Consider the following 23,392-nt stretch of genomic DNA (forward strand, 5'->3'; position numbering starts at 1 on the left):
AAAACTAAGAATTAGCTGAAAAGCTGCCAACGTACAATAACCTAAGAATTAAATGATGGAAAAAAAAAAAAGATGTAACACACAATCAACCAAAAAATGTTCAACCAGGAAAATAAAAAAAAATAAACAAACAATGAAGAATAAAAAATGGCAATATACAATAACCCAATGATACAAATAAACAATCAAAGTAAAACCTAGAAATGAACACAAACAACATTAAAACACAAAAAAACAAGAAATTTTGGCAATATACACTAAACCTAATTAACTAGAAATTAGTATAATTTGGCAATGTACAGGAACCTAACAATAAACCATCAAAATATTAGAACAAACAATACAAATTTGACAATCCTAATAATGAAAGTTAACAAAAAAAAAAATAAACAATAAAACCCTGTATCAACAATTGCTAATATCACAGTTGTGCATGAACATATTTGCATATCATGGGCATTTGTGGTATCTGTTCATTTTTATTATTATTTGAATTACCGTATTTCCTCAAATAGTGACCATTGTTTACCTCAACTGCAGTGGGTACCAGGACTTTATTGGAAACAGGCATATATTGGAGGCAGGCATTTATATCTAATTCCCTCTTGTTTAATAAAGTACATTTGACCATATTTTAGTATGAATTTTAAATTAAACTTCCAGCTGCAATGTGCAAACACATGTATGGTGGAAAAAAAAAACAAAAACTGGTAGCTACCCCGAAAGGCACATTTGTAGTGGTAGCCAACAGGGGAAAACCACTTCCTGCTTGGAGCATTTGAGAGCGAGATCACTCAGGGCGGGGCATTTGTCCCAAGAAGGGATCTGCGATGCGGCAGTAGGAAACAGAGTAAATTAAATACAGCTACAATAAATAACAGCTTTTATTTGCTTTGTTTGGGAGCGGAGCGGAGCACCGGAATAGCACCACAACCCCGATCAGTTTCCCCCCGCAGGCTTTTACTTGTTCATGTGGACCACACCCCCAGCATTTATTAGACGCCCGGTTTTTATTTGACTCCCGTTATATATTTGAGGAAATACGGTACTTCCGCTCTGCAACACCTGGAAAGTTTACTTTGGATGACGCATCCCATACAGCTTTGCGCAAACAAAATGTACATTGCCACATTCCGCCTCTACTATCCATCCTTCTAATTATGCATCCATCGCTTTAAAGTGAGAATCCAAGGACAGGGATTTTGATATTACAGATGCAGAAAAGCTACAACATCTAAAAGCATTTTATTTTATTTAGCTGGAAAATGCTTAAAAATACATGCGAGTTCATGTAGGGAATCATTAACCTTGCGTAATGTTACTGCCTTTTGAGTCATAGCAAGGCAAGCACCACCCATTACATAGTAAACCATCAACAAACACAGCTCGTACTGCTGCCCTCAGCACTTTTGAACAGTATTGAAAAAAACATTGTCGGTGAAGAATGCTCCAAGAATGCAAATTACTCCAAATCTTTTCAACTGGCTACTACATATACTCTGAAACAAAAGCAACACATCTCGGGATAAATTTATGGAGGCTGAGCTGCGGGCACATTTACCAAGTTCTCAGTGCTAGAAAAAGTATGTTTTTTTTTTCCCCACAGGTCAGTGTGGTGCAGTGAAAAGGGCGTACAAAGTACCTCCGGGCGGCTGACAGAGGTGAACCGCTAAAATGACCTTGAACCTCATTAAGACTCTGTTCTGTCTGTTTATTAAACTTTCAGTTTCTTGGGATTAAACTTAACGACATAGACCCTGTTTATATATTTTATTTTTTTTACTTACCCTACAGTTGCTGCAACTACTGTTGTCCATTGTACACATTTTACTCAAAAGAGGGACCAGGACGTGAATGTTTTAAATCTCACAGATTAAGTGGATTACCTGCCGGGCTGCTCTGAGGTAGGCAGGGTTGCTGGTTGGCAGGCTGACTTGGGGAAACAGAAATAGCCTGAGCTGACTACAGCATAAGTGGTGCACTGCAGCAGTCTTTTGGGGGATCCGTGTTTTAGCCTAAACCTGCTGGCTCCATATAAGCTTGTATAGAGGCACATTTGTTTGTGCCTCGTATTATTATTATTATTATTATTATTATTATTATTATTATTATTGAAGAGTCGCATGTGTGCATGCTATGTGATGTAGCGGGGGTGGAGAGAAGATGTTGGTTTGACATTAACGAAAAAGATCCCTTTCATTTGCCGTCACGTCTGGCCTTAGTCGAAACTGACTTTATGTCCCAGGTGTCGCAGGTTCTCATCCACAGCTTATGCTCTACAGCGGGGCTTCTAAAATGAACCCACCATTCCTTAGCCCAGAGTGCAAATCGCCACCGAGAAAGCAGAGCCATTAAAACAGGCCCACCCTTGTTTAGCGGTCCCCTTACGAAGAAACACACCACTATGAAGCAGCTACAGTTGGCCTTTGACAGCTAGCAGATACAGAGAGTCCTTGAGGAAAAAATTTTTTATAAAAAATAAAATAAAACTAATAAAAACTATTGAATGCTTCAATTTGCCCTCTATGTATTCGGTGGACTGGATAAAATAACAGGCCAGTGCTGTTAAGATTCTGTAATGGCCATGGTTTATGAGATCAAAAGTACAAGGGACTTGTTACACATGTTTCCAATAAAAAAAGAAAACACAGCAACTGTTAAATACCTTACTTGACATGTAGACCAACTGCAACTTCCAAACACACTCATGACGAGGACCCACACGTGAAGTCTCTCATACTGTTTTGACGTTTGAGATTGAGCGAGTACGGTCCATTTCAAAGCCCCATTGTTTTATTCAGCTCCAACCGTAGACACGTAGCATAAACACTTCCTGCAAGCAGAGGCAGCAATTTGCTTAAGGGTTCTAACGCAGCCTCAATTTCAAAATGGAGAACAATTAGAGAACAGCATCCATGAATAGCTTTATGAGCAGGGACGGTGGTTCAATCTATGTAAGGTTACAAGACAGAACGCTGTAAAATAGCTTTACGGTTTGTAATAAACCCTATGGCTCTACGGCACTCAGTGTCAAAGGCATAAGGACACTGGAGAGAGGCATAGGAATATAAAATATGAAGCACAGCCATAAAAGTGTCACGAAACAAGGTCTATCGATCTGCTTATTACCTGCTATTTGGGATTACAGAAAGTATTTTGAATCGATCATACTGAAGATGTTCGTGGATTAATCATCTTCAGTATGATCTGGATTTCAGTCAATTCGATCAGCTCTTGAAGTGTTGTGAGACCCATTTATCTCTGATTGTCATGCTGTATCTCCAGCTAGTTCTGAATTAATCCAGATTAGCACCAGGCAGGCAGTTATGTGTTAATAACCGCCTAATAAAATGATGAAACACAAGTAACGTCTTATTTTATTCTTGGCTATAACTATTGTCCACATGGCACAATAAGTTAGTCGGGTGCCCCTGACAAGTGTACATTATCGTTGCTTCTTTGCATTTAATTTAATTAATCTAATTTGTTCACATTAAAGTAGGGAGCAACCTGTGTATGTTGCACGTTTTCTCATAGCGCTTGGCGGGTGTGCTCCCAGTAATTTTAAACAGCCCGCCACATACATCATTCCACCTCCATCCACCAGTCAACAGTGAAATGTTAAATAGCCACTAAAGCCGGAGGCTTCAGTTTCTCCCGGTGCCACCTTCTCTGAAAAATGCTCATAAACTGGGTTGGGTTCTGCTGTCCAGGGAGGTCGGGGTGAATCATAGAACGCGCCACTTGTCACCTGAATTGATGTCATTCTCCTGAAATTCCTGCATCTCTGCTGACTCAAGACTCAAAATCCGCCTATGATGTTGATCATTTTTCCATATAAAGAACCACTTGTTATTAATTTAAAATCACCATCTTGTGAATTCAACATCTTCCTTGGTTATGATGTCACTATAGCGTACCCAAAACACAGTGCTGAGACCATAGGCTTCGCAATATCAGGAGATAATGTCTGTCTGAACCCTGGCTCTGAATTTAAACAGGGGGGGGATTAATTTGTAACTGCCAGGATAACAGCCCTATTCATTTTGCAGCGATAACAGAACAGCACCCTAAGGGCTGTGAAGATAACTCCACGTTACACGCGGGGCAATGCAGTCAGCCGCACAAGACAACAGTGCAAGGTCCGCCTGTCAAAAAGAAGAGTTACTGTAGACATCCTGACATCGCCCTGTTTGTGAGAGTATGTGGTGAGAGAGGCAGATAACCCATTCACATCATGCCAGGCCATGGTAGGATGATAAAGGATGGTAGGTTACAGCCTCATGCTGCCATCTGGAGCAAGACACACATAGTGGCACATAGCTTCAAGAGTAGTACAGCCAGGAGACATGAGACACATCAAACTGGACACAACTTGGGACCAGGCAAGAAGCAGGATGTTGTAAAGGGCAAACACTTATAATAAAAGAATAAAATGCATTAACAACAGTGGCCTATGAAAGCTTTTGGTCTCCCTTTAGCATCTCCCTCTTCCTTCCTCCTTTCCCACTGTTCCTTGTCCATCAATGTCATTTTATCTCTACAACCCAAAAGACAAACAACTTTTTAACCAGCTGTGACCTTATTGCAGCAGTGTAACATTTAAAAGACTGCGAGTCTGTTGCAGTCATCCCCAAATGTGTCAAAGCCACACATGAAGCGGAAACTGTCTACGCAAGTGTCTAGAGCAAATTCAGCCTTCCCTAAATGTAAAGATCAAAACACATTGCTACTGATGTGTGCGATTCTATCCACCATTAGCACCTCAAATAAAATCATACCTGTAGAGATGGCAAGTTTGGTTGACCGATAAATCAACATCCACGGCAATATACTAAACACACATAGTATAGCCACTGACACCACGCTACGACTAACTAGGTCTAGTCTAGGTGAGAAACAAAAATGATAGGCCGAATCAAATCCATCAGCAGACAATGTATAAAGGTTTGCAATCCATTCAAAGTAAAGCAAAAGTTAACGAAAAAGGACAACACTTTCTAGTCAGACCATACAGATCTAATGTGACAATAACAACACAGTTAACAGCCAATATCACCGGCTTAAAAAAAATAAAATAAAAATGTATATAAAAAATAGAACCACCACACCTCAATTATATGAACTGGGCAACTCCAAGGTCTGCTCTGTTATGTCTGCAAACCCTCTCGCAGCACAACATCAGTTGTGAATTGACAGTTAACCAGCAAATATAAATCTTTTGAATCACACAGATGTGTGCGGAGCAGGTAGAAGTTCATGAACATGTGGAATCAATCCATGTTTTTTTATGTTTAAATGTCCAATATCAGTAACTAAGCTACCTGCGTCAGAGGATATTAACAAGATGAATGACGTTAATTCAACAATACAAGTAAAAGCACCCGGGTAACTTGGCACGGCTATAAGAAATACGGATTTTATTAACAGTTCCCACCGTTTTGACACTCTTGACTACCAGACTAAACTGCATACGGTAGGTTAAAGATTTAATGCTAATATTATATAACATATAAAAAGAAAAATACTTTGTTTTTAATGGCTCCATGTCTGCAAATTACGACTTGATATCTAGAACTGATGACGACCAGTGGTTTGTAATAGAGGCAGGAGCGACAGGCAGGTTTTCGCCTAGATTCACACTGAGGTTTCGTTTTTGTTTTTTAACTTGCTTCACATCTCCTTATAGCACATTTTGAGCGGAAAGGCCCAGAGACACCACAGCTATAACTGGGGCAAGTGGTTTTTGAACCGCTGCATAGTACGTGTTTTTCGTACCCGCTCTGCTTATTACCCTGCGCAAACAAGAGTATTCATACAAAACATGTACATCTATCAGAATACATGCACACTCTCCTGCTTAGCGTTTCGAATTGTTGCCACGGAGGCTAAACGGTTTACTATTTGTTACCGATGACCGTATGCGCCTGTTTGTTTTCCGGGAAAGTCGCGCCCCCTTCCCTGCGCCACTTACGCGGTTAGTGGAAGACGAACTACTCCGCTGCCCCATCGCTTTACACAGCGCACAACGCTAACGGCGGGTGAGCTCCGACGCCAAGGCGTTCGATGACGTTTACCCGCTGTTTGAGTCGACGCCAAACGGAGGGCGGCGACCTATCGAGAGCCGACATTCGGGGTTGGTTCCGCTTCTGTGATTCGGGAGAGACGCGCAGCGTGCGGAATGCAACCTCTCGACTGGTCCGCTTACGGCAAGCAGGGCGTTCGCTGGCCTAGCTCGACCCGCCTCCGGGCTGACGCCCCGGGAGGCCCGGGCCTCGGGCGAGCTGGGACTCTCGCGAAGCCGACGGGCGCACGACCGCGGAGAACGGCTCCCCGAAGCCCCCATTTCCACCGTCGACGTCCGGCGGTCCGCCTCGGCGCCGGACACGCAGCCTGCTCCGCGCGGCTCTCTGGCGGCAGCCTCCTGATGACGTCATCAGCGAGCGGCGCGCCTGGACTGGACCAAAAACCCGGCGTGGAGTTCCTCGAAACTTTTTGAACGCGCGCACACACACACACACACACTTCAGATATTCCTCACTCTCATAAATAGTAGGCTTCCACTTCTCTGGAGGTTGGCTCGACACACACACACACACACACACACACACACACACACACACACACACACACACACACACACACACACACACACACACACACACACACACACACACACACACACACACACACACACACACACCTTACGATGAGTTCAGCCGTGCGATCGCATTTACTCCCCAAACATTTAAATCCGACCACAACTAAAACCACGGGACAAACACATTACCTCCGGTGGCGTCTCACAGTGGCCGTGACGGATGAGCGAGATCAGATTTTTAAAAGTCGCAGACCGACCGCTATCGGGCGATGAGCGTCAGAGCGGCTCAAGCACGGCGACAGGGCAAGCACATACGCCACAAAGAGACGGCGCAGACACACTGTGCAGTAGACACTGAAGCTGTACTGCTCACCACATACTGTAACAACGAAGCATTAAAGACTGTTCATTCAGGCAACGAGCCGTGCAGGAGGCCACAGTACTGACATAAACAAACCATGAGTTGGAAGAAAACGTCCCACGACTCGGTGGCACTGGATATGCTGTACATGGAGTTCTGGACCCGGTGGATTAATGTGGCAGCTCACATTTTTAATGTAGCGTTTGGCTTAGAGCTGGAAGATATTGTTTATAGTACTTACGAGAACTTCAGTTGGGTGGGATCCGTACGGCGTTACTAGGTCATATTTTGTAACCACTTTTGTAGTCTAAAGTCGGGCGGAAACGATTCGTAATTTAAAATCGCTATTTGAAGGAGTAACCTTTCTGAAAGCGGAGATTTTTTCCCCATTATGTTTGTGAACAAATGCAGGTCGATTTGTATACTTTTTGTGCATCGGCGTCGTGGTTCATTTTGTACAGAGAAATTTTCCATTTGGCCAGTCACTAATGAGACACTGCTTAAAATGAGGTATAGTCCACCCACCTGGTGAACAAGGTAACAAACAACTTTCCCTCTGAGGATTCTCACCAATTTAAAAAGTGACAAAACACTGAAGTATGTGCCACTGTGGAGATGAAACAAACACAGTTAACTTACTAACCTTGTTGCTGGATTTAGTGACTTTTATGCTCATAACAAAAATAAACAAACTATTTTGGGCATCTGCTATTATTAACATTCCAAAAGACCAAAGAAACAAACCAAAAAGTTACTTTCCACACCGTCTGGACCTGACACTGTGCTGCCGCCGCTACACAGTCATATGAGCTGTCAACCGTCTCTTTCATTACCTAATATTAGGAACATAGTGTGTGAAAATTAAAATAAACAAATGCCGGTTGACATTCACGTCATTTTGCCCTTGCACATGGAAAAGACCAGTTTATCCATCCATTGATATTGTATTGTGGTTGTCTTCTGCAGAACGTTACTATTAAAAATAAGGAGGTTACATTTTAATTATATTAGGATTTATATCTCATAAGAAAAAAGACAATCAAATTTAAATACTGGTCAGAAAAAAAAAAAAAAAAAAAAAAAAAAAAAAAAATTATATATATATATATATATATATATATATATTTTCCCCCCCCCCTCCCCTCCGGTTTTTATTTAAAAAAAAAAAAAAAAATATTGTATCCATCCCGAGACTATAGTATCATTTTATATCAATAACTTAGGATATAGGATGATGCATCGGACGTGATGTTAAATCCCCTGCATTGATCATTGGGCTCAGAAGCCCAATTAAACAGACAGCCTACTTTATTGTGTGAAATTCCCCCCTGTTTATTGTAAAACTCCTTCCTTATTGAACGACCACACGCTAGTTAAAACCGGGCAGTAAGATCGGTCTGTTTCTCTTTCACTAGTTCTTTGTCTCTCTTTCTGTCTCTCCATCCGTGTGTGTGTGTGTGTGTGTGTGTGTGTGTGTGTGTGTGTGTGTGTGTGTGTGTGTGTGTGTGTGTGTGTGTGTGTGTGTGTGTGTGTGTGTGTGTGTGTGTGTGTGTGGGCTGTGTGTGTTGGCTGTGTGTGTTGGCTGTGTGTGTTGGCTGTGTGTCAGTCTGTCAGCTGCGTGTGTGCTGGAGTGAGACAGAAAAGTGGTTTGAAAGAATTTTAAGGAAAGAGCTGTCAGGCTTCACTGCTAGTCAGTGGAGTATGTATGAAGCCAATGAAGCCAGGGAAGGTGCAATTCCATTTTACTGTTTTTCCATCTTCATCTTCCATTCAAGCAGAAATAAAGCAGGGGAGGATGTAGTACGGCGGGCATAAAAAGAAATAAAGTGCTGGGCAATAAATCTGTATAATTACAATATTGTGATACGAGACTAGATATCAGCTGGGATTTTTGGTTATCGCAATCATAAGATCTTCTGAACTTCATACACATGGTCGCCGTCCTAATCAATGCCTTAACCTGCTAGGTCACATCCACATCACTAATGATTTCTGTTAAACTAACTGTCTCCGTTGTGTGTAAATATCTTTCGAAAAGCACAAATAGTCACCAAAAGACATCATCAAAACTACTGATATTGAGGGGTTCATCCAAATATATTGCGATGTGATTCGCATTAATATTTGTTCACCGCCCCTAGTGTCTGCGCACAATTCAGATATGTGTAAACGAGGGAATGTGTCCATGCCATAATTTCTGCACAGTTTTACGGAACAACACACATCTGCCTTCCAGATTGCTTTCCCCTTTCCCCCCCCCACCAAAATGTTGCCTTTATTCTTGTCATTGCTGTCAACGTAGGACTTAACAGACCATAGTCTTACTGCTTGTGAGAGTGTTTATAAGGGCGATAAAGGAACTAAATAAAAACCTGCTTATTAGATATAGTTTGATAAATCTCACACGCTGGTTTAAACACAGCTCAGCATGGAATCAGCAATGAATCTGCCAAGAGTGGTCAACGGGTCACCCTACAGAGGACAGTACTGCTCGCACTGACACAACCCCGTCATTTTAATTTACATTTACAAACCCTTTAAATTACATTGACAGATTTTTTATTTATTTATTTTTTTTAATGTTGCTTAAGGTTTTTATTTTTCTCACTCTGGGGGTGGGGGAGGTAATATCTAAAGAGAAACCCCTTGTTTTCTATATCCTGGCTCTGTGGGATAGCGTTTTGATGCGGTGCTGCAGCCTGGATGTATGGGTTAAATAACTCAGGATTTGAGACCCTGGAAGGTGTATGTCCATAATTTCACGGGAGCGAGAGCGGTTTACTCCCTGTGGAGCCCTGCATCAGACAGCATGCAGCCCATCTCCATCTCAGTACTGGACACACGGATGAAATTGGTATTGACCTTCTCGTCAGAATCCGGGTGCGCCGGACAACAAGCAAATACCTCAAACTCTAGCATATCCCTTCAACGAAAAAAAAAAAAAAAAAAAAAAAAAAAAAAGCGTTTGTCGCTCCCGGTCCGTGACGAGGGACCGTCGGGCTGTTTTGGGATACAAAGCTCCACGCCTTACGGTCCAGTCAGCCCAACCGTGCAGTCCCCGTCATATCATGTATGACGAGGTGAAGACCATACTTGGTCCGGTTTGAATTAATAGCTCAGTCTTCCAGGAAGTGCTACTGAGGGCAAGATTTAGTTTCCCTGCTCTAAGCTCTATTTGACACAGTAAATAGAGAAGGGACATGAGGAGTGTGGGAGGAGGGGAGAGAGAGAGAGAGAGAGAGAGAGAGAGAGAGAGAGAGAGAGCGCTCTCAGTTTGGTAGACAGTCTCGGCCTGCACTCTGCATACATGAGGTATCAGCATGTGTGTGTTAAATTGTGTGTGTGTGTGTGTGTGTGTGTGTGTGTGTGTGTGTGTGTGTGTGTGTGTGTGTGTATACAGAAGTTTGCATATCTGCATGAGGAGTTTGCATAACTGCATGAGGAAGAGTTGACACCGTGAGCCACAGCAGAAGCGCGACCTAGCAGATTGCCCTCGCAAATCACACTGTCAAGCCAAAGATGAAAGACACTCTTCACCGCTTTATCCACTGACTAATTCCTGCCTCACTAAACGCCTCCGCTCATGTCATCACTTCCTCTCTGTCCCCCCCCTCCTGCCTGTGCATCCGGTGGCATTCACCTTTCCGCAAAGGGTCTATGGTGGTTTAAATAATGACAGCATCCATATGAGGAAGTCCACAAACTGCATTTAAAAATGAAAGAACCCGCCCCCTTGGCATCTTTAAGGCCACACACACACACACACACACACACACACACACACACACACACACACACACACACACACACACACACACACACACACACACACACACACACACACACACACACACACACACACACACACACACACACCCCCCAATTGGTTTAAAAACATAATTTATCCTTCTATCCCAGCGTCTAGGTCTGGAATATCTGTTTTTATGAAAAATAAAAAATATATATATTTCATTTAAAGCTGCATTAATGAAAAAAAACGAATCAGAAGACTACCTGTAAAGTGACGGATTGCTAAATACTGCCCATCCCCCTCTAATCATCTACTGTACGTGTGCTTATCAGCCAGCATTTTCTTTTTGCCGGTCTGTCAGAGGCAACTGGCTACTCTCCCCCTGCTATAAAACCATGGAAGGCTTTCAGGAACTTTCACTTACTTCCTATATAATCACGATGGCATAATTTACGACTGTATTATGTTAAACATAAACACGCACTGGATAACAGAGCACAAGGTGAAACAGGTCAGATACAATCGTTTTAAACATGAATCTGAACTTTTTTAACTGATCAGTCGGGAATGTAGCTTAACGCCACAGTACATTCACTGCATATTATAATAAATTTGAAGTATACCAGCTCTCCCTAGCCCAGGGTTTCCAAGACTAGAACTTTGAAAAAGACGGTTTTTGTTCCATGCTGCAGTGTGTGGGACATTAGATTTAGAAGTGATTTGGGAACCTGTGCGGGACCTGTTCCCCATATAAACGTAGGAGACCATACATGGCCATCGCTCCATCTCCACTTCTCTTTCTGCCTCTCTCCTATACTCTGTCTCTGCTCTTATCCATCTAAAGTATCTCAAGCAGGCCTGGTACAGATCTTATTTTTGCAGCCGGGTGTTCTGGTCTGGGAGTGTGTATGCCGCACAATCTAGAAATCCCATAGTTTGTTGGGTTCTGGTTTAGGTTGCACACCCTTCTGTTTAGACAGTTTTTAAATCACAAAATGCGCGCACGCACACGCACACACACACACACACACACACACACACACACAGCCATTTGAGTCAATATTAAATAAATACATAAATAAGTCTGAAATAAACAAGGCTATATCGAGAGAGAGATAAATTGGGTTTTTCCTTTTTAAATATTTCAGGGTACTTTTATTTCATAATTCACATTATTAATTTAAGAGGACTTTTACTTTTCTTTTTCATAATACCACTTTTCCATCTGATATATGCAAATTAACTGGCCGTGGTTATCTCACAGAAGAGAGGGGGAACACGGGCGCCGCCGTTGGCACTCTCCTACGCAACAGTGGTAGGAGTGGTTGTCCGGAGCTGGTCCTCAGCTCCCGATACCTCATCGGTTGGAGCCAGGGGCTGGTAGGGAGCGAGCCGGTCACGGTGGAGGGCCACCACCCAGTTTCGCTTGACCAGCCACACCCTGTACACCACGTCTGACAGCTGTTCCAGCACAGAGCAACGACCAACCCACTGGCTCGACAGCTTGGGGGAAAGACCCCCTCTTTCTCTCTTGACAGTAGACCCACACCTGGGTCCCGGGTGCAAAGCCCGTTCCCCTGCTGTGGGAGTCGTGGGCCCGCTTCTGTCGGGACCTGCCGTCTGTTCAGGCTTGCCTGGTCAACCCTTGCACCTCCCCCAGCCTTTCACCGGCTGTGAAGGTAGCCCAGGCCGGGCCCCCCCCGGAACTCCGGCTCCAGCCCGAACACCAAGTCGACTGTGGTACGGAGTTGGTGTCCAGACATAAGCTCTGTGTGAGTACAAAGTAAGGCAAGCCTAGCCCTTATGTTTGGACACGAACTGGACAGGGTGCGGCTAGTCAAGCTGAACCGGGTGGCGGCGCTCCACCGTGAACAGCTCACCCCCTACCGGCCACTGGCTCTAACCGAGGAGGTATCAGGAGCCGAGGACCAGCTCCGAGCAACCACTCCTCCCACTGTTGCGGTAGGAGAGGGACCCCTTCCTCTGTCGGCTCTGAATCTGTGAGATAACCATGGCCCCATCCATTTGCATATAAGAGATAGAAATGTGGCATTATGAAATAAAAGTCCCACTAAATGAGTAAAGATAGCCTTTTGAAAAAGTCATTTTTAACATAAAACCTTTTTTTTTATTGAACTATATTTACATTTAATATATATTTATTGCCTCAATTATTAATTTCCAGATTTATTTCATAGGCATGTTTATTTATGTATTTATTTATTTTTAATATAGACTCAAATGGCGTTCCATATGCTCCTGCATTCTGGTGCCCAGCGAAATACGAGTCTGCCTACCAGTTCTCAGATTCTAGCACACAGCAGCACATTTACTCATTTGGCCAGGAAATGCAAATCTAATCCAATTGGCTGGAGCTTTAGTAAAAGCTCCTCTAATTGGCTGACATGGCTGGCCAACTGGCTGCCAAGGTTCTGGTGAGCACAACAGTGAGTCTTGGACAACTCCCAGGGGTGTTGTGATATGGGAGAGCGCTAGAGAGGGGGCGATAACAAGACAGAGTGTGACTGTTTAAAATATTCCTCTACTTGGCAATATGAAAAGCAGCTATCCGCACCCTGCTGACTCCATATTTATCTGGCTGGCCATCTTATAGTTGCACGTCTAACACTTGTCTTGCAGACACAGCAAAGAGACAAAGACACACGGACTCACACACTGCCCGCATTTCATCCACAGAAAAACAGAGAAATTTGCATCCAAAAAGAAAAATCTCACTAGAGATCAAAGCTGTCGACAGTCTGAAATGTGCTTTCACATGTGCACTCGTGTATATATGCGTGCGTGTGTGTGTGTGTTTGTGCGGAGGTTTACTCACCATGAAAAACGACTATTTTAATCATGTGGCGTAATCGCATATATTTAAATACATAAATAAATCCTCAAATAGTAAATACCTTGTTTTCAGTTAAATCACAATTTTCTCTAGGACCATCTCAATGATATTTCAATATATTTGGACATGCCCATCTTAAGAAAAATGTTACTCGTTAGTATCAGAAATATCAAGTTCAAACTAGAAAACATTCAATATTCCACAGGGATTTGTTTTCATACAAAGTCTCCAGGCTCTAGCAGCGAAACTACCCAACAGCAAGCCAAGTGCCAACAGTATTCCATTCCAACGGATCACTCAATCATTGCATTTCAGCTCTATTATTTTACCATTTACTGCTGGGATCCGCAGATCCAATTACTGTTTACGGTATAATGGTGTGCGGCAGTGTTTGGGCTTTTTAATAAATGATGGATGGAATAACACCTTGTTTCGACAATCCTTTCTTCATAAAAATAAAATAACCCATTCGCAATGCATTTGCATCATCAGACAACAAGAAATTCATGATACCTCTTTGTGTGATAATTGGGTTCCTGGAACGAGAAATGAATAGGAAAACAATGAAACATTTTAATATTGTAGAAACCTTATTTGTATACTTTTAAGTACGACACAGTTCCCCACTTTCTCCTCTCAGTGTGCAAAGTGGAATAACCTGGTGTACTTTCAGGCTGGACTGAAAAACCCCATAACCCTCGTGCTTTAGTTTGATACCTGTGGGCTAAAGAACGGATTTTCGTTGTCATGTTGGCATAAGGCAAAATGTGACCCTGGAGCAGCCAATGTACCAATTTTCTTTCACCTCCACACAGAATCAAGGACACGGGGTGAAAAGTGTAACACATGTCAGGAAAAGAGGGAATTACCATTTTTATGTTAATTGTGTGCGTGCGTGCGTGAGCGATGGAAGGAGATCAGCAAATGTGGTGCTCTGGTTCTGTGAGCGTGATCCTACAATACTAGCTCCCTCCAACCCCCCCTCGCCTCTCTCCGTTACATCAACACAGAGAATTCCCTGTTAAGTCAATCTCCAACGAGCATCAGACCCCGTGGAAACGCTCACGGCTCACGCGACAACAATAGAGGAGGCAGAACATATCGTTTTTTCCTCTCCCTTATAATAATTATAATAATAATAATAATAATAATAATAATGATGATGAAAAAAAATAACACAGGGGCTGGTGTGTCAGGGCTGTGATTTAAAAGAGGGAAACCTAAAGCAGCTGGTGCCCCCGCCTTTCTTCCATCAAGTCTTCATGAAGCCTTTCTTCCATCAAGTCTTCATGAAGCCTTTCTTCCATCAAGTCTTCATGACCAAGGAGGAGAAGGCGCATCGGACACCTCCTATTGCAGAGGAGCAGGGCCAGCGTCCCATCTGTCACGCCCAGGCCGGAGAGCCACCGCAGCCACTCTGAGTCACCGAAATGCTTCAAAAACTGCCGCAAACGACGGAACAACAAGAGCTGATCAACTGTATTGATTGACACCGCGACTGCAAGGACTTCAGCACCGGGAATCATGGCCGCGTTGACGGTTGTCATCCACGGGAAAGAATTTTAAAAAAAAGTGCTGGATATCATTTGGGTGCGCTACTTTCAATTCCGCATGCTCTCCCCCCATGGCGCCCGCCATCAACACGAGGGTAATATCGGAAACGGGGAGGGAGAACACGATCACCGTCCCTGTCAAAATTGGGCGACAACGGCACCGCAGGCAGGATGCGTTGTATTTTGGAATGCACACAAGCAGGTCGAGCCAGTCGAGCAGCGCGCACACACACACACACACACACACACACACACACACACACACACACACACACACACACACACCGCCCGGAGATAGATCTATACGCCGTGGAGACTGACAGAAACGCGACAGACGACCACATCACAGGTTATCCGTTGTAAAAGAAACGATCCGAATGTTGTCGAAGACGGAGGGAACTTCGAGGAGCGGAGCGGAGCGCGGTACAGTGCGGAAGTACAGTACGGCGTCTCGAGACACCTGCCGCGGAAGATGGTCTCCTTTAGGTCCGCCGCGCGTTCATCACCCGGTAAAAATAAACGAATAATAATAATAATAATAATAATAATAATAACAATGACAACGACAACACACAGCAGACCGTCCGCGCCGACCCCCTGAAGCCTTTTCAGAGGCGCCGCGCACCCGTGGGCTTTTAGAACGTCTCCCGTTTCGACACGTGCAAAGAGGTTCCTCAATTCGCTGGCGCTTTGAAAGCGGAAAGAAGTTACGGGCACAAACACTGAATCGGGAGCCGATAAAGTCAACAACGCGGGTCGGTTCTCGCCGGCAGTAGCGGCAGCCGACGTTGAATTACACACACACACACACACAAAAAAAAAATAATAATAATAATAATAATAATAATGATAAAAAACTTAAAAAAAAACAACAACAACGACGACAACCAAAAGGGGCAGAAAACGTAGACACACACACACACACACACACACCCGGCTCGAAACAAAAAAAAAATAATAATAAAAAGTAAAACTACATCAAATGGTTCTTTCCAACAGTTAAACGAGACTTACGGAGCCGGAGCCGGGTTGTGAGGAGACGAATCCGGAGCGCACATCCGACGGTGTTTTTTTTTTTTATTATTTGTTCGTGTGTCTGTCCGAGGGGAGGCAGATTTAAAGAAACAAAAACCGAGCCGCAGCTTCGCCTCCGAGCCGCAGCACCGACTCGCGACCGGCAGCACCGAGCGCGACACCGCTTCTGACGAGCAGGCAGCGCGAGCCGCCCGCCGGAGCCTCGCGAGCCCTAGTCAGCCGCAGCCGGGCGGGCGCGAGTGCGCATGCGCGGAACGGACCGACTCGTCCCCCGTCCCCCCCGTCCCCCCGTCCCCCCCCCCCACCCCCGGCGCGGCGCACGGCGGAAACGCACGGACTTTCCAGGCTCGGGACGCGCGTCGACGTCGACAGGAGCAGCGGAGCCGCAAATGCATCACGATAACACGTAAACAATTATAAACGAAGCGAAACGGGTTTTTTGGGGTGTTTTTTTTGTTTTGTTTGGGTTTTTTTTTTTTTTTTTTTTAACTTACTGTCCGTTGACTAGGTCTTACTTCGGAATGACATAATGACACATCGCGTTTCTGTTCCCGGGATAAAAACGCGATCCGGCGTGAAGTTAGACACGAGCTCTGCTATTACCATGTGACGTTCGCCGATGTAAAACCTCGGTTCTGATCGTCGTCTCTTATAGTCTCCGGTCTCTACCCCCTCTACCCCCCTCTCTCCGTCTGAGAAGAGCGTTACTCGCCGCCAGAAATTCTTATAAATGATTCAACATTAAAAAAAAAAGCTGTCTCGATGCTTGCCTGGCTGCAGAGCCCCCCACACGTCGACAATAATACAGCCCCATCATCATCCTCATCATCATCACCATCATCATCATCACCATCATCATCACCAATGCATCAATTAGGGGGGGGGCTGGGGGGGGATAAAAGGCGAAGTTCAATCAACATTCTTGGATAGAAATGGCTCGGGACGGTCCTCCAGATCAGCCAGAGATTACAAGGCGTCTGTCAACTATCAATAGCCCCGGGAGGGAGAGGGGGGTTGGGGGGCGGAGGAGCGTAATGCGCAGACGGTGCGGCGCGAGGCAACCGGGACCAGCCCAAACGCGTCCCGTCCGCTCCTCGGACCCGAGCGAAAACAAAGACAACAACAACAACAACAACAACAACAACAACAACAACAACAACAGTCACTGCACGAACCCCACCGCGCGCGTCTGGCCGTCAAAACGCGCCGTCGCCCCCTTCAACGGGATCTCCGGGAACGGAACCGAGACGGCGTTTTACCTGCACACCGCTCCTCTCTCTCTCGCTCTCTCTTTCTCGCCGTGGGTATTTCCAGTCCGCGTGCTGCCTCCCGTTCTCTCTCTCTCTCTCTTTCTCTTTCTCTCTCTCTCTCTCTCTCCCTCTCCCCGCGAGCCGACAGGGATTTTACTCAGCGGATCCGTTCACGTGGTCACGCTCCGCGCTCCTAATTGGCGGAGCGCGGCGGCTCGGCTCCTCTCCTCCGCCGCTATTACCCGCACCTGTACCTTAATGGAGAAGGGGGGAGAGAGGGGTGGGGTGGGGGGGGCGAGAGAGAGAGAGGGTGGCCTGGGGGGGATGGAGAGAGAGAGAGAGTTAGAGAGTGAGGGAGGGGCATTGGAGGGAACGGGATGAGAGAGAGAGAGAGAGAGAGCATGGGAGGGATGGAGAGAGAGGAAGAGAGAGAGGGCATGGGAGGGATGGAGAGAGAGGAAGAGAGAGAGGGCATGGGAGGGATGGAGGGAGAGAAAGAGAGAGAGCATGGGAGGGATGGAGAGAGAGGAAGAGAGAGAGGGCATGGGAGGGTTGGAGAGAGAGAAAGAGAGAGAGAGCACGGGAGGGATGGAGGGAGAGAAAGAGAGAGAGCATGGGAGGGATGGAGGGAGAGAAAGAGACAGAAAGAGCATGGGAGGGTTGGAGGGAGGGGAGAGAGGGGGTTAGGTGGGCATGGGAGGGATGGAGAGCGAGGGGGGCCATGGGAGGGATGGAGAAAGAGGGGGAGAGAGGGGGGGGCAGGGGAGGGATGGAGAGAGAGAAACAGTTTTACATGGAAAGGGACTTTTTAACTCTTTTATTTCTGTATTGGTTTTGTTTGTTTGTATTTTTTTCCGAGCAAACAAAATCCAGTGCACACATTTCACCCACACCTTGTAACTGTTCACACTTGACCCGCGTCGACCAGTGCGACCACTGATCCCGTTGCGTGACGGAGCGCCGCCTGATCAAGCAGCTCCAACTCCAGCTCCAACTCCAGCTCCAACAACGGCGTTCGTCCACCCGGGGCCCGCGGGCGGCCGGTGACCTTCACGCGGGTCGAATCTCCCGCTCCCCTCCGTCGGGTCAGGACGTTCACGTCAGGACGTCCCCTTTGGCGTCTTCTCACCTTCCCTCGCCGGTGCGCGACTCAGCGCAGGATCTACCACTAAAAGAGGTGGTGGAGGACGTCGGGAGCTCGAAATTCAATTCAATTTGATTCAGTTTCTGTTCGATTCTGTTGGACAGTATGTGGAGCACATGGCGACGTTTTATTTATTTATTTTGCGGTGATTGAACCGTTGGCCGCAAAGGGTTTTGGCAGGGATTTGGCCCCATGTTTCCCCGGGTTCAGATTTGGCCTGGATTAAAGGCAATTTGGCATTTCCAGAGCATCCCAGGGCATTTATTATTGAAAACGAGAAATCTGACACACTTTCCACTTCCGACGGTCAACAGCCCGGCGTGAACCAGCTTCGAGTCCGAAATAAATGTTACCATTGCAAAAGCTTTTTTTTTTTAATTATTACGGGGCACCCATTTAACAAAAACGCTCCAATAAATGATGCACCTTACAGTACGAGCATTACTGTTAATATGTCTCCGCGCTGCAGGAGCTCTCTGGGGTGAGCAGACAGGAGGCTGGAGAATTATCACACGGGAGGGAGAACAAAAGCCGGGACGGAGCGGCTTTTCCTCCTCTTTCTCCTTCCACCCCATCCTCCACCCGCCCGCCTACCGTGCAAACGCCTGCCATCTGACACCACTCCGAGGAGTCCTTTTTAGAGTTGTACTCGGAAAAATACATACACACACACACGCGCGCGCACACACGCACACACACACACACACGCACACGCACACACACGCGGACTGTATGGTGTTGGTGAGGAAGGGCTCCTGTGTTTTCAGTCCAAGGGGGAGTCCGGGCCAAATGGCACGCAGAGAGAAGCAGACAGACAGAAGGACTAACAGACACACTTTTTTTCAGCGTGTTATTTAGGCAGATATGCACAACCGGATAGAGCGATGGGGAGGGAGATAGAGGGAGAGAATGAGACGGGGAGAGAGCGAAGCACTAAAGGAGTTTTGATCATAGTGTGTAGGTCACAGCATGTGTGAATGTGCCCTTCCTCAATTGGTGTGATGCCACCTGGCCGTCTGACTGCTATCAGGGCGAAGGGAATTAAGTGTGTGTGTGTGTATGTGTGTGTGTGTGTGTGTGCCTGTGTGCCTGTGTGTGCGTGTGTGTGCGTGTGTGTGTGTGTGTGTCTGTGTGTGTGTGTGTGTCTGTGTGTATATACATGCATGTATATACCTACAGTATGGCTGAATCAGAGTGTGTTTATGTATTTTGTGTGATTTATGCGCATATATCTATTGAACGCACAAACTGCGTACACAAACCATGGTATTGGCCATGTCAATTTGTATGTGTGTGTGTGTGTGTATGTATGTACGTTTGCATGTGTGTGCGCACATGTGTCTATGTGTGTGTGTCTGGTGTGTGTGTGTGTGTGCGCCGGCTGACGAGTCTTGTGGGCTGGACTGAAGTCGGACAGCAAGCAGATGGTGGTCCCAGCGTGGAATGGGCGTATGAGCAAGGTACGTCCACACAAAAACATGCGCACACACACACACACACACACACACACACACACACACACACACACACACACACACACACACACACACACACACACACACACACACACACACAGTGTGACTGAAGGTACTGGAAGTGCAAAAGTCCAAGAATAGAAAAGTGAAATGCTTTTCTATTTGAGTTTTATTTTTCTTGCACGTTACCAATGACTTAATAGGGCAAAGTCTAATTCTAGAGTCTAATTTCTTCACTAATCACCAACGTGTCTCACCAAAATTTCAAGGATATAAAATATGTAGTTATAAAGGTATAGTCAATCTTTCCATGCCACAGTGACTGAATGCTAGTCAACACCCTACAATACCAAGGTTTCAACACTGTGTTATAAAGTCTGCGTCATGTTTGTTCGAAGGCCAAGATGTATTGTTGCTCCTCAAATAAAACCCTACATCCAACACACGGACACACAGGCACACACAGGCACACACAGTCACACATAGACACACACACACACACACACACACACACACACACACACACACACACACACACACACACACACACACACACACACACACACACACACACACACACACACATAATGCACATGCAATCTCTAGTGAATGTGTCTGTTTAGGGAGTGGAGGACATCTCTATTGTGGGGGTTTGATGGATGAGAGCAGAGCTGGAAACACAGCTGAGGACTCCATATTTAGGGAGATCCTGCTTCGGGTCTGTGTTCCGTCACTGAGCGTACATGACTCACGATCTCAGAGAAAGAAACAAGATGTTAATGACATTTGCAAAGTTCCATCCGCTGCTTACGGGATTAACCGTGTTAACCTTCACAAAGTCACGGTTTCACGCGGCGAGGATGTGCGAGCAACAGCCGACCAGGAGAGCATCGAGTGACGTGTTGTCTCCTCCACATCACCCATATTGAGGTGGATGAGAGAGAGAGAGAGAGAGAGAGAGAGAGAGAGAGAGAGAGAGAGAGAGAGAGAGAGAGAGAGAGAGAAAGAGTAGCTTTGAGTCACTCACACTCACACGCACACACTCTCGCACACACACACGCACGCACACATACACACACACACACACACGCGCACACACACACACACACACACACACACACACACACACACACACACACACACACACACGCACACGCACGCACAAACACGAACACACAGAGTGATGGAGAGTGAGTAAGTGCCTTCTGAACATCTGTTGTCAGTTGCTGATTGTAGGGGAAAAACACATACGCACATATTAAAACACACACATACGCACAGACACACGCACGCACACATGCACACACGCACACACGCGCACACACGGACACACACACACACACACACAGAGCTCGTTTGTGTGCAGCTCACTTCTTTTGTCAGGTTTGATCTCAGTCTCTCCTCTCATCTGACAGCCTGGCATCCACACTCATCATGTGGCTTGACAACTTTCTATTGTTGGATTTAATGCCTCCAGATCTCCAGATACACGGTGCAAAATAAACTTTCAAGCAAGCAACCTCAGACAAAGGAATCTGGTGTCTGTTTTGTCATCGACGCTCTTTAAAAGGCAAGGCCTAATATTACTGCATAATGATGGTGTGGTGTGGGGGTGGTGTGGTTTAAGCAGCCACGCCTGTCTTGGGTCTAGGTCATTGGTTGGGATCAGGGTGGCTGTACGCCTGTTGATTGTCAGAGCAATCAACGAGCAACAGGTAAATCACCCATCCCCACACACACAGGGAGAGCCTCTGTCATGACATGTGTTCATCTGCTCCCGGCTTGTCCCATCTTCCACTCTCTTCAATAAACCGGTGTGTTTGCACCATCTCGGCCTGCGTCTCTGTGTCGGAGGGCCCCAAAAACGCCCCTTGGGTGGCGTGTGGCATCGTGCCACAGACGGTTATGTTTAGGGCAGCTGAGCAGTGGAGGCCAAACTTGGAAGGGGAGATGGTCAGCTTCAGGCTTCCACGGCGGCAACAATATCCATCTTCGCAGAAGAGCCGTTAGGCATCACTGTGAATCCCCAGGAGGTGAAGGGGTTACTCTAATGTAACTGAGTGTCACCTCTGACCTGTAAGAGCAGGCAAAGTGCAGAGACAATTAAGGATCACATTACCATCCTGAGGGTAGTGGCTTAGTCTCATCCAGGGGTTATTTGACTTGGAATCCAAGGGGAGGCCATCACCCTAAAAAAAAAAAAAATATATATATATATATACATTTATTTATACAATCTCCTTTACAAAAACTGTCACTACCCCCATTCCCTTTGAATTGGAAGTTGGAAGTCTGTTTAAATCAAGCAGGATGGAGCAGTGTCTGCAGTCAGATCAATCTGTTGTCGGGACGCAAGAGCTGAGGATTCAAACAAAGCTCCCTCTCACTTTACAGGTCAGTATTAGTCGAAACCAGAGCTGACTATCTCCAGGCTTTGACCAGTAAGAATGAATGAATCGGAAAGATGTCAACCGTGCTGGACGTTCACACGGCAGAATGTCCAGCATTCTGCCGTGTGAACGCCCAACCTCACCTCCCTTCTGCAGGAGGAGAAAGAAACAAATTCAAATGCAAATCAGTGGCTGCACACTTACATAGCATGAAGCATGGCAAATTGGAGACTGTAGCAGGGGCCGCCAAGCATCCATCAATGCAGGGAGAGGCAGTACAAATAAATAAAGGTTTGATCGTCGGTCATGTGGTGCAGCCGAAAAAACTGACCCCTGGCTGTCGCACGTTGTGCATTGACAGAGAAGACATTCTAAATAAGCCCTCGTTGCTCCCTGGCGGTTGCTCTATTTAAGCTGCTTGGGGCATTGCCACAATTAAAGTTGGTTGCAATTGTTATTTTGTTGAAATAATGAGTTGGCCGTGTCTACTTTAAATTTATATTCTGTATTACAATATGTTTCAATTGTGAAAAAACAGCCTTGCCTGTTGTCAATGCAATGCACATGTGTGCAAATATGAGATTATGCAAGATGAACTAATACCAGGCCTTCATTTTATGACATTTGAAAAGCTGAAATAATTGCCATATTCTGATAAATATTGCAAACATTTCACTTTTGATTTTGCAATACCTGTGAAGATGATACTAATTTAAAACATATATGTCTGTGTAATCCTTCAGAAATCCCCATGTAATCCTATCAGAAATACTGTCAGACCATCAACCAAATAATATTATCTTCTATGTATGAGGATCTAATATTATAAGATCCTCATACATAGGTAATGTTTCATATATTTTTGTGTACGTTTGGCAAGAGCCTGGTTCATATCCCACATTGTGCCAGTGAACAGCTAGAGCCCCCAGACACAGACTGTCCTGGATGCTGAGGAAAGGTCTGAGTAGTCTGCGACCT

The 23,392-nt window shown here is 45.5% G+C and overlaps 1 protein-coding gene across 1 annotated transcript in view; it reads right to left on the reverse strand.

Annotated features, from left to right (window-relative positions):
- strbp (spermatid perinuclear RNA binding protein) overlaps positions 1 to 6,069 on the reverse strand; it is a gene marked incomplete at its 3' end in the record, with an annotated part of 103,456 nt that extends 97,387 nt beyond the window's left edge. Inside the window, exon 1 of the mRNA XM_080018223.1 lies at positions 5,975 to 6,069. The remainder of the gene's footprint in view (positions 1 to 5,974) is intronic.
- Positions 6,070 to 23,392: the final 17,323 nt, after the last annotated feature.

The sequence above is a fragment of the Zeus faber genome (genome assembly GCF_960531495.2).
Source record: "Zeus faber genome assembly, chromosome: 17".
In the NCBI taxonomy this organism is placed as follows: domain Eukaryota; kingdom Metazoa; phylum Chordata; class Actinopteri; order Zeiformes; family Zeidae; genus Zeus; species Zeus faber.